Here is a 14,250-nt window from a genome sequence, read left to right as displayed (position 1 = left end):
ACATTTGGTAAGAAAATATTCGTCCTAAAAACAGAGCCGCAACTATGCGTTCCAGTGTAACGAGAACCTTCGTCGTACCAAATAATAATAATAATAATAATAATAATAATAATAATAATAATAATAATAATAATAATGGTGATGATGATGATGATGATGATGGTGATGGTGATGGTGATGATGTCTATTTTTCATCAATAGTTTGAAGGACTGTATACTGCGAATCCAAATACAGGTGTTGACTTCAATAATTCAAGAAAAATAAATGCTATTTTCATTAACAGATTATCTCAGAGAACTCTTCTGGAGCACGCAGGTATGGCTTGCTAGGGCTAGTTGGTGCAATTTAGAGTCAATGCCAGCGGCAAAAACATACGCGATGACAACTTCATTTCTTGTGTAAAGGTTTCATATAATCCTCAACGCGTCTCTCGAGTTGTAATATGTATAGCATTATGTCAACCAGACCCATATCAAGAATTTTTTTTCGGCAAGTGGGGAAGGCCGGGGGGGGGGGGGGTCGCAGTGGTTATATGTGTTGAAAAGCGCCTATTTCCACTACTAACTCTCAATAAAACACCCCCACCGTGCCACATTCATAGGGCGGGGAGGCCTACAGGGCAACCCCGCTTGCCCGCTGACACCGTAGTTCGATTTCAATATAAATGGCCACCGCAACGTTGAACTTCGCATTTTGAGCTTGACGTCATCGTAGCACACACACACACACACACACACACACACACACACACACACACACACACACACACACACACGTGTGTGTGTGTTACGGTGATGTTATGCATGCTTCTGCACTCAGCTTTAACAAGAACGCTATCAACCTTGCATATTCATACGGACCATCTATTTCCCTTATATGACTTCTTAAAGGTGCTCAGACATATGTGTGATAACAAATAAAACGCTTTCAGCCGATCCCAGCACATCCCTCAAACACTCTAAATGCACATATCTATTATTACTCATCGGCCCCACGCACTTACTGCCCACATAGCAAGCTACAGGTCTGCCCAAGAGTTTCAAGACATATATTCCATACCCGTCTTCCTTAGCCTCTGCGTGATGGCGAGATGAGGCACGAAGAGGGAAGCTCAGCTTCCGCACCCGACTTGGGCCAGATCACCGGCAAGTCGATGAAAAATGACCGCCGGTTTGAAATATCGCTCTGGCTTGAACTCGACAATGACCACGGCGCAGCGTGGGCGCTCGATAGTGGGCACACACGGAAATTTCAGCTGCGTCCTATATTATAATGCGTCACCGCGCACGGCTCGCTTCGCGCACGGCTCGCTTTCTCGCACGCACGCACGTACGCACCAACACAAAATGCAAAGCACCCGTCGGGTGCAGTCATTCTTCAAACTGCCCACCGCTTCCTTCTCTATCACTTTGTCTTTTCGTTCGTTCCACTTCACGAACGCCAACTCGACAAAACAAAAGAGAAAGCGAAAACGCACAATAAAAATGAAAATCGGGCTATCCCGAAATACGGCGCGCTGTTAGGGAAAGCCATAAGCGGGGCGCCTCTGTCATTCAGTCGTGAAATATGAACCGGCAGAGACGTCCTCGACAGCGGCGCCCATCGATCATACGATTAAACCACAGCGTGCTGACGGGCCACGCTTAATTTTAATTGAAAATGGATGGCCGCCACGACCTTAGCGCTTCCCGTTCACCCACGCGGCAGGCAGAGGTGGAAGGCTTTCCAAACACGGGAGTGCGACGTCCAGGTGCGACTGCATGTAGACAAATCATCGTACGCACATGCATATGCCTTGCCATTGTTTTAAACGCTTGAAACGTTTGCGGAACAAGATTGGTAACTAGGTGGGCACTTGAGTTGAATGCCTAGTATAACGAAAGTGTCTCTTAAACGATTCATGACATCCCAGTATACACCGAGCTACGCTATGTAGCCTTTCCAACCAAACGACCGGAGTAACGAAGTAGTTTGGAGATCCAGAGCACGGACTTCGTTATAAAGGCCTTTGACTGTTAAGATTCACTTCCAACGTGACGCGATATGTCTGAAAGCTAGAAGCTCCTCCAGCTACTCGGAAATGCACTTACGGAGTGCCGTGCAGTGTGCCAACTCATAAATTGTTGCTCTGCCTATGCTCGAGGAAGCGGGTTAGTTCCCAGGCACAGTCGCATTATTAAGGCGAAAGCATAAGCTGCCTAATCAAACGACAAAATTGACCAGTGTCAGCGTCAACATGACACTGGATTGGGGGATATAGAGGAAAGAATGGCGGACAAGATGGAAAGAGTAGGAGATGTGGTGAAGCTGTGGTGGTCACGCTGATGATGGCGAGTGTGAATAAAATGGTGGCCGATGGTGGTAAAGAGCTTTTTTGGTAGTGGTGGTGCATGGTGGCGGGTCACTGACGGTGACAGTATAAAATGATAGCTAATGGTGGCGGTGTAAAACGTGTTGAACACGTTTTCCACCGCCACCATTAAGGTGAACACAAAGGTGAACAAGGATGAATAACGGTGGCGTGATGAAAGCAAGATAGGTGATGGTAGCTAAATCTCAGTGCACGTAACAGTAACTGCAATCAATGTAATTTCTAATGCTTCTCTTTCGAATGAGCTGTAAATTATGTTTACAGACAAAAAAATGCAACGCCCATGATTACGCTTTCTATAGCAGGCTTTTTACAGTGAAAGCTGTTATGAGACCGGAATACCGGTCACGCGCGGCGCCGAAGTTATCCGACGCCGCCGCCGCTGGTCTCCGTCACCAGTATCGAAATTTTAAAAATTAGTAAATAAAAACATTAATGACGCCATGGAATTTAAAACAGGGTCCTTTGCGTGCCAGCCCAACATTCTACAACTAAGCCACGCCAGTGCGTGGAAATCATTTCTAAACTGGCCATATATATGCAGGTTTGATGTAGGGAATAAAATTGCGTTAATACTAATGGTAAAGTGTATTATTTTTTATTTATTTACAACATACTGCAGGCCATGCAGCCCAAACTGGAGTGGCAAGGTACAAAATAAATAAGCGAACAATGCACAATTGAAAGTCTCAAACTAAAACAGCTAACAAGCAACTAAAACTCAAAAGGATTAGGAAACAGTGAGGATGTATTCATGTATTGATTCAGGTGAGTCCAGACGATAAAAAGATATTAGGTTCCATTCTTCAATAGTTCGGGGAAAGAAAGAATACTTCAAGAGTTCAGTTCTGAGAAGATAAGGAGAGAGTGTGAGGAAGTGTGAATGACGAGTTTTCCTAGTCTCAGAAAGAGTTATGTAAGCTTTGGGATCTACGAAAAGTACACGATTGAAGGAAGAATGGTGAAACTTCACTCGGGCGATCTTACGCCTCATTTGTAGAGTTTAAAATTCGTTAGAGTGTAAAACTTCAGTAACGGGGTCAATGCGGCTGTATTTAGAAAACTAATCGCATGGCTTTTTTTCTGAATTCTTTCGAGAGCATCAATGCTGGTTTTGATGAAGGGATCCCAAATGATGCAGCCGTATTCTAATTTGGGTCTGATGAGAGTCGTATATGCTCAAGTTTTAACGTCATGAGGGGCATTCTTAAGCTTGTGACGAAAAAAGGCATAATTTTCTAAAAGCTGTTGAGGCGATGATAGAAATGTGGGTGCTCCAACTAAGGTTGTTAGTAATGGTAACTCCAAGATATTTGTACTCAATAACTTCAGTCAAAGGGTCTTGGCCAATATAATATGAAAGTTTTATTGACACTGTTTTTCTAATTATACACAGAAGCACAGACTTAGAAGAGTTAAGTTTTCTGCCCCATTTATTGCTCCACCTAAAAATACCGTTTAATGCTGAACTAAGCAATAACTTGTCTTCAACTGTATTTATCTAATTAAAAACAATGAAGTCATCTGCGAAAAAACGAATATTTACAGGAGTATGTAAGGCATCTACTATGTCGTCACAATATATAAGAAACAATAGAGGGTCAAGCACTCTACTATGGGGGACCCCAGAGGTCACCGAGGAAGAATCAGATTGCTATCCGTCAATCACAACACGCTGTTCACGATGCATTAAGCGAACATTTATTCCCGACAGGATGAAGCTAGGAAATCAAAGGAGATGTAATTTTGCAGATTAATTTTTCATGAGAGACAACATCAAAAGTCTTTTATAAACCTAGAAATATGATGTCCATTTGGCCACCTCTGTCAAGGACAAAAGCGAATGAATGAATGACTGTACTCAATAGGGTAACTGTCGATAGACCCTGCCTGAAGCCATGTTGAAAGGGAGTTTGAATTTTACGTCCATTTAAGAAGTTATCCATGTAGCATGCAACAATAGGATAAATTATTTTGCAAGACGATGATAAAATGGAAATCGCACGATAATTTAAACTGAAGAAGGGTCACCCATTTTGAATATTGGACAATACGTGCATGCTTTCAGTCGTTCGGAAGCACTACAAATTCTAGAGAGGCCTGAAAAAACTGCTACAAGAAATTTGCTGAGTATTTCAGCATTACGCTGGAGGAACGAGTTAGGATTGTTATCAGGACTCACGGATGATTTCGTTTTCAATCGCAGAAGCATGTTCAACACACGTTGTTGAGAAATATTCATATCCAAGGAGCAGGCTCGTGGATTATGAAGAGAGGGCTGAGTAGGTGCGGAGAAGGCACTGTGGAAGGGGACACGTAAAAGGTTTCAAATAGTCTTAGGGTCAGATATTTCAGTACCGTCACGTGTATAGTTCGTTATTGACTTATTTCTTTCCTTAATAAAGTTCCAGAACTTTTGTGTATCTTCCCTAATGAAATTAGGTAAAGTATTGTTGAAATAAAACTTCTTTGCTTCTGCGATAGATTCCTACAGAGCCACATGAATATACTCTGAGTGAACGGCATTATATTCTTTTTTGTAATTGTTTGGCTTTACGCTTTAACTGATTGGTACGCCTGTTCATCCAAGGTGTATGTTTAGTTGGCTTTATGCGTTTGTTCGGTATGAAATGATCAATGCTGAATGAGCACATGTCTTTAAACTTGTTCCAGAGCACAATGACGTCACTCTCGCAAAATTCACAAAAACAAGAATGAATATCATGTGATTCTATTGATTGATATGTGGCGTTTAACGCTGCGAAACCACCATACAATTATGAGAGATGCCGCAATGCAGGGTTCCGGAAATTTTGATCACCTGGGGTTCTTTAACGTGCACCCAAATCTGAGCACATGGACCTACAACATTCCCGCCTCCATCGGAAATGCAGCCGCCGCCGCAGGCATTCGAACGCGTGACCTGTGGGTCAGTAGCTGAACACCTTAGCCACTAGACGACCACGGCAAGGCAATGAATATTGTGCGTTATACTGCTATCGTCAGCCCGTGCAAACTTTTTTAACAGTCATGGGTGCAGGCGTGACATACGCATGTTTAACGTTCAGTGAAAAGTATACCGCAACGGTATCATGGTCAGATAGGCCAGGCTTGACAGTTGTTTGATAATCACAAAAGGAACGCTCAAGAAAGACTAGATCAAGGAGCAAGCTGAGACCGGCTCCGTACCTGGTAGCCTAACAAACTATTTGTACAAGATTGTGGTCAGGTATAATATCAAAAAGAACGTTTGCGTCGAGCACAGAAGCAGCACCCGATTTAACACGATCCCAATCAATGCCTGTTAGGTTGAAATCACCAACCACTAAAAGTTTATTTTTATTGAATTGTGAAATATGCTCACTAACGTTTAATAAATAATCAGAGGTCGAGTCAGGCGGTCTGTAAATGGCACAAAACACAAAGACATGACCAAATATGTTTAGCTTGACGCAGAGGCTTTCAGTGTCCTTCGATTGAGTAAAAAAAAATGGTTGAACAGACGACTTCACAACAATGGCCACACCACCGCCTCTAGAAGTTCTATCTCGTCGAATTGTATTGTAGCCGAGTGGGATTAAGTCTTTGTCCCTAACTCCATCATGCAGCCAGGTTTCCGTTATAACCACATGTGGCGATTGTGATAAAGTAAATGATTCCAGTTGATCAGTTTTATTCACTATACTGCGTGCGTTAATGTTAAGTATTCTAATAAGTTTTTCCTTCACTTATCAAGTAGAATGCTCATCGGCACGAGACCCAGAAGTTAGCTCACGTTGGTTTGTTGTTTCGTTCCCCATAAATACATCATTATAAATCCATAGCTTACCGTGCTGAAGTGAAACTTTCTTTCCGAATGACTTATCTCGTTTCGCACTTTCACATAGTAGCTTACGTTTTTCCAAATTGATTTGCGAATACTGTCATTTTGGACAAAACTTTTGATCCCTTCAGCTTAGAAGCATTTATAAATATGGTTTATTTCTCGTTAAGATCCTGTAGAAACATAATTCCCGGTCTTTTAATTCCAGTTCTTCCAAGTCTTTGAATACGTCCAATGGAGACGCACTTAACACCTAGCCTATTTTCCAGTGTTTCGGTAATTACTTTGCGCCTAAGATCATTTTCTGTCCTATTTGGCTCTTCAGGTATACCATGAATAACCCTCAAAGAACATCAAGGGAACAGCTGCAGGCGTCACACAAAGCGAATCGCGTAACGAGTGGGTCGTGCAATACTGCAACCAATTATAAAACTTGTTCTTGATCACCAATTAATTGTGGCGTATAACCACTTCAGGCATAATTCTTCATCGTCGTCATCCACTGCTTGAAAAAAAGTCGCACAAGATCATTAACAAGTGTGTAGTGGATACCACGCTTTTCCAAAGACTGACGAAGGATACCATAGATAATGCTGGCGTAGTGATCATTTCAAAAAATTATGATCATTTATGGCGTAGTGGCTACAGCAGTGTACTTGTAGCAGTTAGCCAAAAAGTGTTTTGAAAAAGGCTCTGAAAGGCTGCTCAGATAGTTTTCGCTGTGACTGTGCTGCGCGTTCCGCACAAGCCTAAAGTTCTTCCGCACAAGCCTAAAGTGTGTGTGTGTGTGTGTGTGTGTGTGTGTGTGTGTGTGTGTGTGTGTGTGTGTGTGTGTGTGTGTGTGTGTGTGTGTGTGTGTGTGTGTGTGTGTGTGTGTGTGTGTGTGTGTGTGTGTGTGTGTGTGTGTGTGTGTGTGTGTGTGTGTGTGTGTGTGTGTGTGTGTGTGTGTGTGTGTGTGTGTGTGTGTGTGTGTGTGTGTGTGTGTGTGTGTGTGTGTGTGTGTGTGTGTGTGTGTGTGTGTGTGTGTGTGTGTGTGTGTGTGTGTGTGTGTGTGTGTGTGTGTGTGTGTGTGTGTGTGTGTGTGTGTGTGTGTGTGTGTGTGTGTGTGTGTGTGTGTGTGTGTGTGTGCACACGCGCTTGCGCCTGCCGAGCTCGTGGTGTCCGCACAAAAAGTGAGGCATTGCACTCTACAGCAAGCGCCTCCTGTTACCGACAGACTCGCAGTACGTTGCACGAAAAAAAAACGCACAATACTCATTCAATCCTAGTCGCTTACTTATCGAATGAACTTAGGATTGACATGAAGTCTCTGCATTTTTCGCCCTTTGAAAAGATCGAGAATATTAAATTACAGTATACAGCGGGAAGTGGTACCTGTTCCTCGGTCCCCTCAATTTTTTTAGTTACGTTGAGAGCTGTGACAAACTTCGCAGTGTTGTCATTATCGACAGGTACATTGTTAGCATCAGCAGTAATTTTTTGTTTTAAAAATATGCCAATTTATTAGAAGTGTGAATATCGCGACAGTTTCTAGTATGCAAAATAGAAAACTGAAGTTAAATGGTGCATTAGTACGTCAACTAGGCATTCCACAGTGACCAAGACAAGTGTCAGTCGGGCGCAGAGGTAAATTACTCGGCTCGTGGTCTTAAGGCGCGTTCGACTCTGCGTGGAAGAATGAATAAACTTTATTTGGACCAGGCTGTTTGTGCCTAAGCCCTAAGGTGGGTGGCCTCCTCAGTTCAAGTAGCCATAGCTTGCTGCCGCCACCCGAGTCCTTTTAACCAATCGTAGCTGGTTGTCAGGGTCTTGCGTCACCAACAAAGACTCTCATTGGTCTTCGAATTCTTCCTCTGAATTCGTTTTTTTTCTCTCTTTGTTTTCACTTGGCGGTGACGACGGTGGTAAGTCCGGATTGTTGTGACACTCCAGCACCATGTGGCGCAGAGTGTTGCGCGTGTTCGGAGGGAAAAACTTGCAGTCCCGCCCGAAGGTCCTTCGATATATTGCGTGCATCAATGTTCCATGCGGGTAAGTTCTGGCTTGTAGTCTTGTCCATATCACTGCTTGTTACCTGCTCAGACTCTTGTGTGCCAGCCGGTACCACTTCCTCTGCTTTCTGTGATGTGCCAAAATGTCTGAGTACTTCTTCGCTATGCGCTCATGCTCGTCGTGACAGCCGTAGGTACGTGTTCCCAGCGTGTCGGAGATGACTCGGCGTGCATGATCTCGAGCAGCGGCGTGCGCCGCCTCGTTCCCCGCGAGAGATTCATGTCGTGGTGCCCAAAGAATGGTTGTTTCGTTCATCTTGGTGCTTTTTTAAGGCATGTAGGGCTGTCTTTCCAATCCTTTGGTTAATGTATGTTCTGCGCGCCTCCTGCGATTCTGTTATCATTGTACCCGCGTCTTGCATTTAGCGATGGCCAGGGCTATGCCTAGATCTTCCGCTCTACTCGCGTCCTTGGCAGGTATAAATGTTTCTCTCAGTTCTTGACCGTTTTCCTCGACCACCCTTATAGCAAAACGATCATTTCTAATGTAAGCCGCTGAGTCCGTGTATCTCACATCTTCTTTGCTCTTAGTGCGTTATAGTATCTGCTTGAACAGTTCTATCTTGGCTTGTCTTCTTCTTTTCATATTCTGGATGCATATTTTTTGGTTCATTGATTATGTGTAAGCTATTTCTGATCTCGTACGGAATACGCTGAGGGACGTGCATTTCATCTTCGACGCGGTAACCCAAATCTTGGAGTAGGGCTCTACCTGTATTCGTAAGCTACAGTCTCTCCAGCTGGTTGACATGGTGCGCTTTCATGAGCTCTTACTCTGTGTTGTGCACTCTCATTTTGAGTAACTCTTCCGTGAATGTGAAAGGCGACAGGCTCATGACAATCTTGTGGACTTTTCTGATAAGAGTGTTAATATTTAATCTTCTGGCTATTCTTCATATCTACATACGGCGTCCCGTACATGATTACGCTTGTGACTAACGCCTGGATCATTTTCGTGCAGTCTTCTTCTTTGAGTCCGTGGCTTTTGCTTGTCACCCTTTTTATCAGGTGACTGACTTGTTGCACGGTTTTCTGAACCTTTTCTAACTCTGCGCCCCCGGCCCCATCCTTTTGAATAAGCAGTCGGAGAATGTGCAGCATTCAAACCTGAGGAATCGCAATGGCTCCCCCGTTCACTTCCGGGTCTCGTGTCTGCGGTGGTTGTCGGCCTCTTCAGCGCTTTCCTAGCAATAAGAGTTCAGACTTTTCGGTTGCGCAGGTCAGTTCACATGTTACCAGATATCTTTCCGTTCGGTCGACCGCTTCTTGCAGAGCGTCTTGCTGTTGGCCTGTGGATCACCCCCCCCCCCCCCCTTATAAGATTTTTTTTTAATGCGAATCATTTCTTAGCGAACTTCGGCGACTGAGCGTATCTATCTATCTATCTATCTATCTATCTATCTATCTATCTATCTATCTATCTATCTATCTAGCCGCCTACCACTTTTGATCTCCTGGCCGTTTGGATAATGGTATGAATATCAAATTTGGTTCGGCATAACATGACTATATGACGAGCATACGTGACTAGCCATAACAACAAAATCATGACTTGTCTCTCATGAATGTCATTATTTACATTTCATGGTCTTGCTGCTCTTGCGGTAGTTTCGTTCACGTGACATATTGCAAAACTGGTATATATGTTATGACAAGACTGCATGGTGAACAAAAGTGACAGACATTCAAGTGAATATCATGACATGCATATCGTGTAAGTCATGACTACTCGCCACGCTCATAGTGCACTCGCGGTCGTTTCGCTAGCTTCACATATACCAAATTAGGTATCACGTGACTTGAATAGACCACAAAGATAAATGACACGTCCAAACATGATAATCATGACATACGTGCCATTAAAACATGACTACATACTACGCTCATAGCGTGCTCACGGCCGTTTCACTAGCTCCACATATACCAAATTTGGTAGACATGAATAGACGACGAAGGTAAATGACACGTCCTAACATGATAATAATGATATTCGTGTCATCTAAAACTTGGCTGTGCAACGCTCATAGCGTGCTCACGGCCGTTCCGCTAGCGCCACATATACGAAATTTGGTATTACTGGACGTGAATGGAATATGAAGGTACGTGATTGGTGCAAACTTGGTAATCATGAGATGTATGTCATGTAAGAACATGACTACATGCTACAATAATAGCACGCTCGCGGCCGTTTTGCTAGCTCTACATATACCAAATTTCGTAATACGTGACGTGAATGAACGAGAAAGGTAAATGACTCGTCGAAACATGATAATCGTGACATGAATCTCATGCACGGCACAATTTACGTCCGCCTCGTAAAGTTGTGTGATTTTAAAGTGACATATCAAGCATCCTCAATCATGCTTCGCATATCATTGGTTCGCACTGTACGTGGGATCTGCCTTTTTTTTTTCACGCGGTTCTTTGTTGTTTCAGTTTTGTTGTTTTGTATTATTGCTTTACACATTGCTCTGTATCAATTTTTTCATGTGTGAAAGCTACGCCCGGTGGTTCTGACGCTGTGGAGCCGTTTTGCGTTCCGTTATTCTCCAGCATTCACCAGACGCAAGCATGCGCCATATGTCACCATATTCCAGCACCCTAATCTACCATATTGGTAAGTACCGGAATGCACCATTCATATGGTGGACATACTTTAATTAGGAGAGTGATGCATAAAATTGCTATCAATTATCACGTGATGACGCCTTGATAAGACATCATCATGACGCCACAGATCTCCAATGTTTATTTGTCGCGTAACGTGACGTCATTTGATGAACCCTTTGAAGGCTGCCTATATTTTAGCATATTTATATAAAAACCGGCTTTGATATATGGATTTTAACTACAGAGAAACAGCACAATACAAATTTCACCAATGTCAAGTCAATAGTCTAATGAAAAAAAAAGTGATGCAGATATGTCACACTGACTCCTGAGAATGTTTTCAAAAAGGGGAAAAACACTGTCCCACTGTCTCCTGAAGACACCAATTCATAACTACAAAAACGGGTATTTTGAGAGAAAACGGCTGAAAATGTGGCACATCGCATCACTCCTCAAGTTGTGAAGAGGAAAGTTGTCCTGACTTAATTTCAGCGGGAGAACGCCACTTACAGTTGCGTCTCTTGCGAGCTTTCATAGCACTGGGGTCTGTTTCTGTAAAGCTTACTTCACCACGAGCACTAGCTTTATTTTTTTCCTGTGGCTATTCTTGTTTTTGCTGTGTAAATTGACGAATACACATGTCATCCCAGCGTATGTGCCTCCTTTTCAAGAAGTATATGATATAAATAAAATTTTCCACGCATCAATATCCACCGTTGCACTGACAGATGAGCCAGAAAATTTCGCAGGGGATCGATTCGATGTATATATCGATCAAGTTATTACGTAAATTTACAAAACCACGAGATGACTGGAAGCTAAAGTCACCTCTCTGGAACGTCAAAAAAGGGTGGTAGGAGTGATCCAGCATTTTGATTGGTAGGTTTTATCTCTCTCAAGAAAAAAATTCAGAAGCTATCACAATAGAATTTGCTGATATTCAATGCCATTTTAACGCTAAATCCGCGCTTTAGATACGAAGCGAAAAAATTCCCCGAGAATATGTCAGTTAAGGCTGGTGCACATCGGCGACTAGCAGCGGTCGTGCGACCATTTGCGGCCGGTCGCAAAGAGTCGCGAACGGTCGCGAATGGTCGCAAAGCGGATGCCTTGGCTAGTCGCTTCCTGACCGATTTTTCAGTCGCCCGACTGCAGTCGCAAAGCTGCTGGAACCAATCACCGATGCCCAACTTTTTTTCATTGCGCTGGCTTTTTCTCGCCAGATACAAACGACTGCGATCCTCTGGGTCTGTGGCACCATGGCCACCACGGATTACTTGGCTTGGAGGTGGCGGCGCACAACAGCTCAAGCAAAGGGTCGAATTTTTACGTCGCGGCATTCTCAAGAAGCTAAAAACATTCGAAATGAAGAGAAAATAAAATGTGCATTATCTTTCCCCCGTGTTCCGAATCGTGTTTTGTCTTGAACATGACTTGTCTTCGCATTCAATGCAGCGCGTTTGGAATTCGTTTGCGCTTCATGCCTTGACAACGACTTAAGAAACCGCGTTTGAGACGCGTTTATGCTGCAATGGAGGCTGCGGCAAGTCAAAATAAATTCAAGAGCGTTTCTGAATACGTACGACTCTCGGAAATACTCCTCGTCGTCTGAGCGCAGCTTGGGAAGTAGGCGGTTTGCATGGCCGGCCAACTCTCGTGAGTGAAGCGACAGTCACACCCACAACCGGTTTCTTTTTTTTTTCTTTGGAGGCTTTTGTGCTACCAGCGCTGACACCATGGCATAAAGCACCAGCATCATGACAACCTTTTGTTCGTCGCTTGAATCGAACTCATTGACGTTCTTGGAAACGCTGTGCAAGAACGGACGAAAACAATGAATTTGGCATGCTCGGTTTGCTCCACTTACTCTGCTGGCGGCGATCAGCTGATCGGCGCCGGTCTCCCGAGTTCCCGCTGATAACGAGATCCGGACGTGACTCTCTGGTTTGGCTACTTCCGGTCGCTCGCATGCAGCCTCTGCCGGTGTGATTATCAGTCGCTTTTTGGTCGCTAGTCGCGAATGGTCGCGCGACCACTGCTAGTCACCGGTGTGCACCAGCCTTAACTCCTCATGATCAATTTATGTTCGCTAGGTTGGCTGGCTTGGCTTGGCTTGGCAGGCTGGCTGGCTGGCTGGCTGTTGAAATTAGGAAGACTTTGGTAAGAAAGATATGAGTGACTTAACATTGCACTGTTTGCAGCGGCTGATGTACAAGACAGTTGGTTCTTCTGCAAATGGAAAAGTGGAACGCAAGTGTCCCACTGTCGCACAAAAAAGTAAGCATCACGTGACATCATCGCTTGGTCAAAGGTAGGCTGCTCTTGGAGGCAGTTGTGAAACTACGTAAGGTGCATTGAGCTCGGAAGAAGGTTGGGGATTATCAGTACATTGTCTTGTAGGAAAAATATGCCTCTAAACTCTGAGTTGTCTTAGGTGAATGCACATGGAACCTTGCGAGTGCTTTTTCATTTAGACGGAGTCAAGTGCAAGAACACCCGCATGTTCAGATATTGGTGCATGTTGCAGAACCCCAACCGCTCAAAGTTGATCCGGAACACCACACTGTGACGGGCCTCAAACTTTCATCCTCAGTTTCGACATGTAGAAATGAACGCATGAGTTGTCTAAGTGATGCAAAAGGTAGAAGTTTACTGTAGGAAAATCTGTGATTGTTTTGTTTCCTGGTACTTTGTTTCCAGGTGGCGCCTGCATGCTGTCTTCTCACTTCTTGCGTTTGTCAGCGTCTGGAACGGTCCAGCAAAATGCACATCTCACGATCATCAAAACACATGTCTGGCATAAAATTTTTCACAAAGTGCACATGGTGTTTCTTGGATGTGGGCGCGAAAAGACAAGGACTAAGCAATGAAACCACGCACACACCGGCGCTAACAATAACGTTTATTTCAATCACCAAGACGACTAATATACACATTTTCTAACATGAAAGTCACGTAACCACTCGCAGAAGACATGAAGAAGAGAACAACATGACAGACCTGGACACTTCCTACGACGAAGTTGAACGCTTACGAATAGCAGGCCACAAGAGAGGCCTTTGCACGTGCTCAAATAGTCTAAAATACTTTTTTACAGAACGACAGCGATTATTTCTAGCACTGCAGCACTCACCGAACTAGTCTATCTGTTGAGCTTCGATTACTAATCTAGTGGTTTCAGACTTACAAATTCCCACTTTGTGTCTTGTTCGCTCATGCATTTATGGCAGTGTAGCGCCGAAACCCCGTCAGGGAGTGAGTTGCCCACAATGTTGCTGTATTTTCTGAGCCTATCATTGAGGCAGCGACCAGTATGTTCAATGTAAAACCGTCCGGAGGACAAACAAATCCGGTAAATTGCGCATGTTTTGAATGAGACAAATGAATTACCATG

At 43.9% G+C, this 14,250-nt stretch overlaps 1 long non-coding RNA gene across 1 annotated transcript in view; it reads right to left on the bottom strand.

The window, feature by feature from the left end:
- Positions 1-12,732, bottom strand: part of LOC142776023 (uncharacterized) — a 49,465-nt gene extending 36,733 nt beyond the window's left edge. Inside the window, exon 1 of the long non-coding RNA XR_012887239.1 lies at positions 12,440-12,732. This is a non-coding gene — a long non-coding RNA (uncharacterized LOC142776023). The remainder of the gene's footprint in view (positions 1-12,439) is intronic.
- Positions 12,733-14,250: the final 1,518 nt, after the last annotated feature.

This window comes from Rhipicephalus microplus, chromosome X (genome assembly GCF_043290135.1).
Source record: "Rhipicephalus microplus isolate Deutch F79 chromosome X, USDA_Rmic, whole genome shotgun sequence".
Classification (NCBI taxonomy): Eukaryota; Metazoa; Arthropoda; class Arachnida; order Ixodida; family Ixodidae; genus Rhipicephalus; species Rhipicephalus microplus.
Note: the sequence above shows the minus strand (reverse complement) of the source record. Positions and strands in the feature narration are given on the sequence as shown.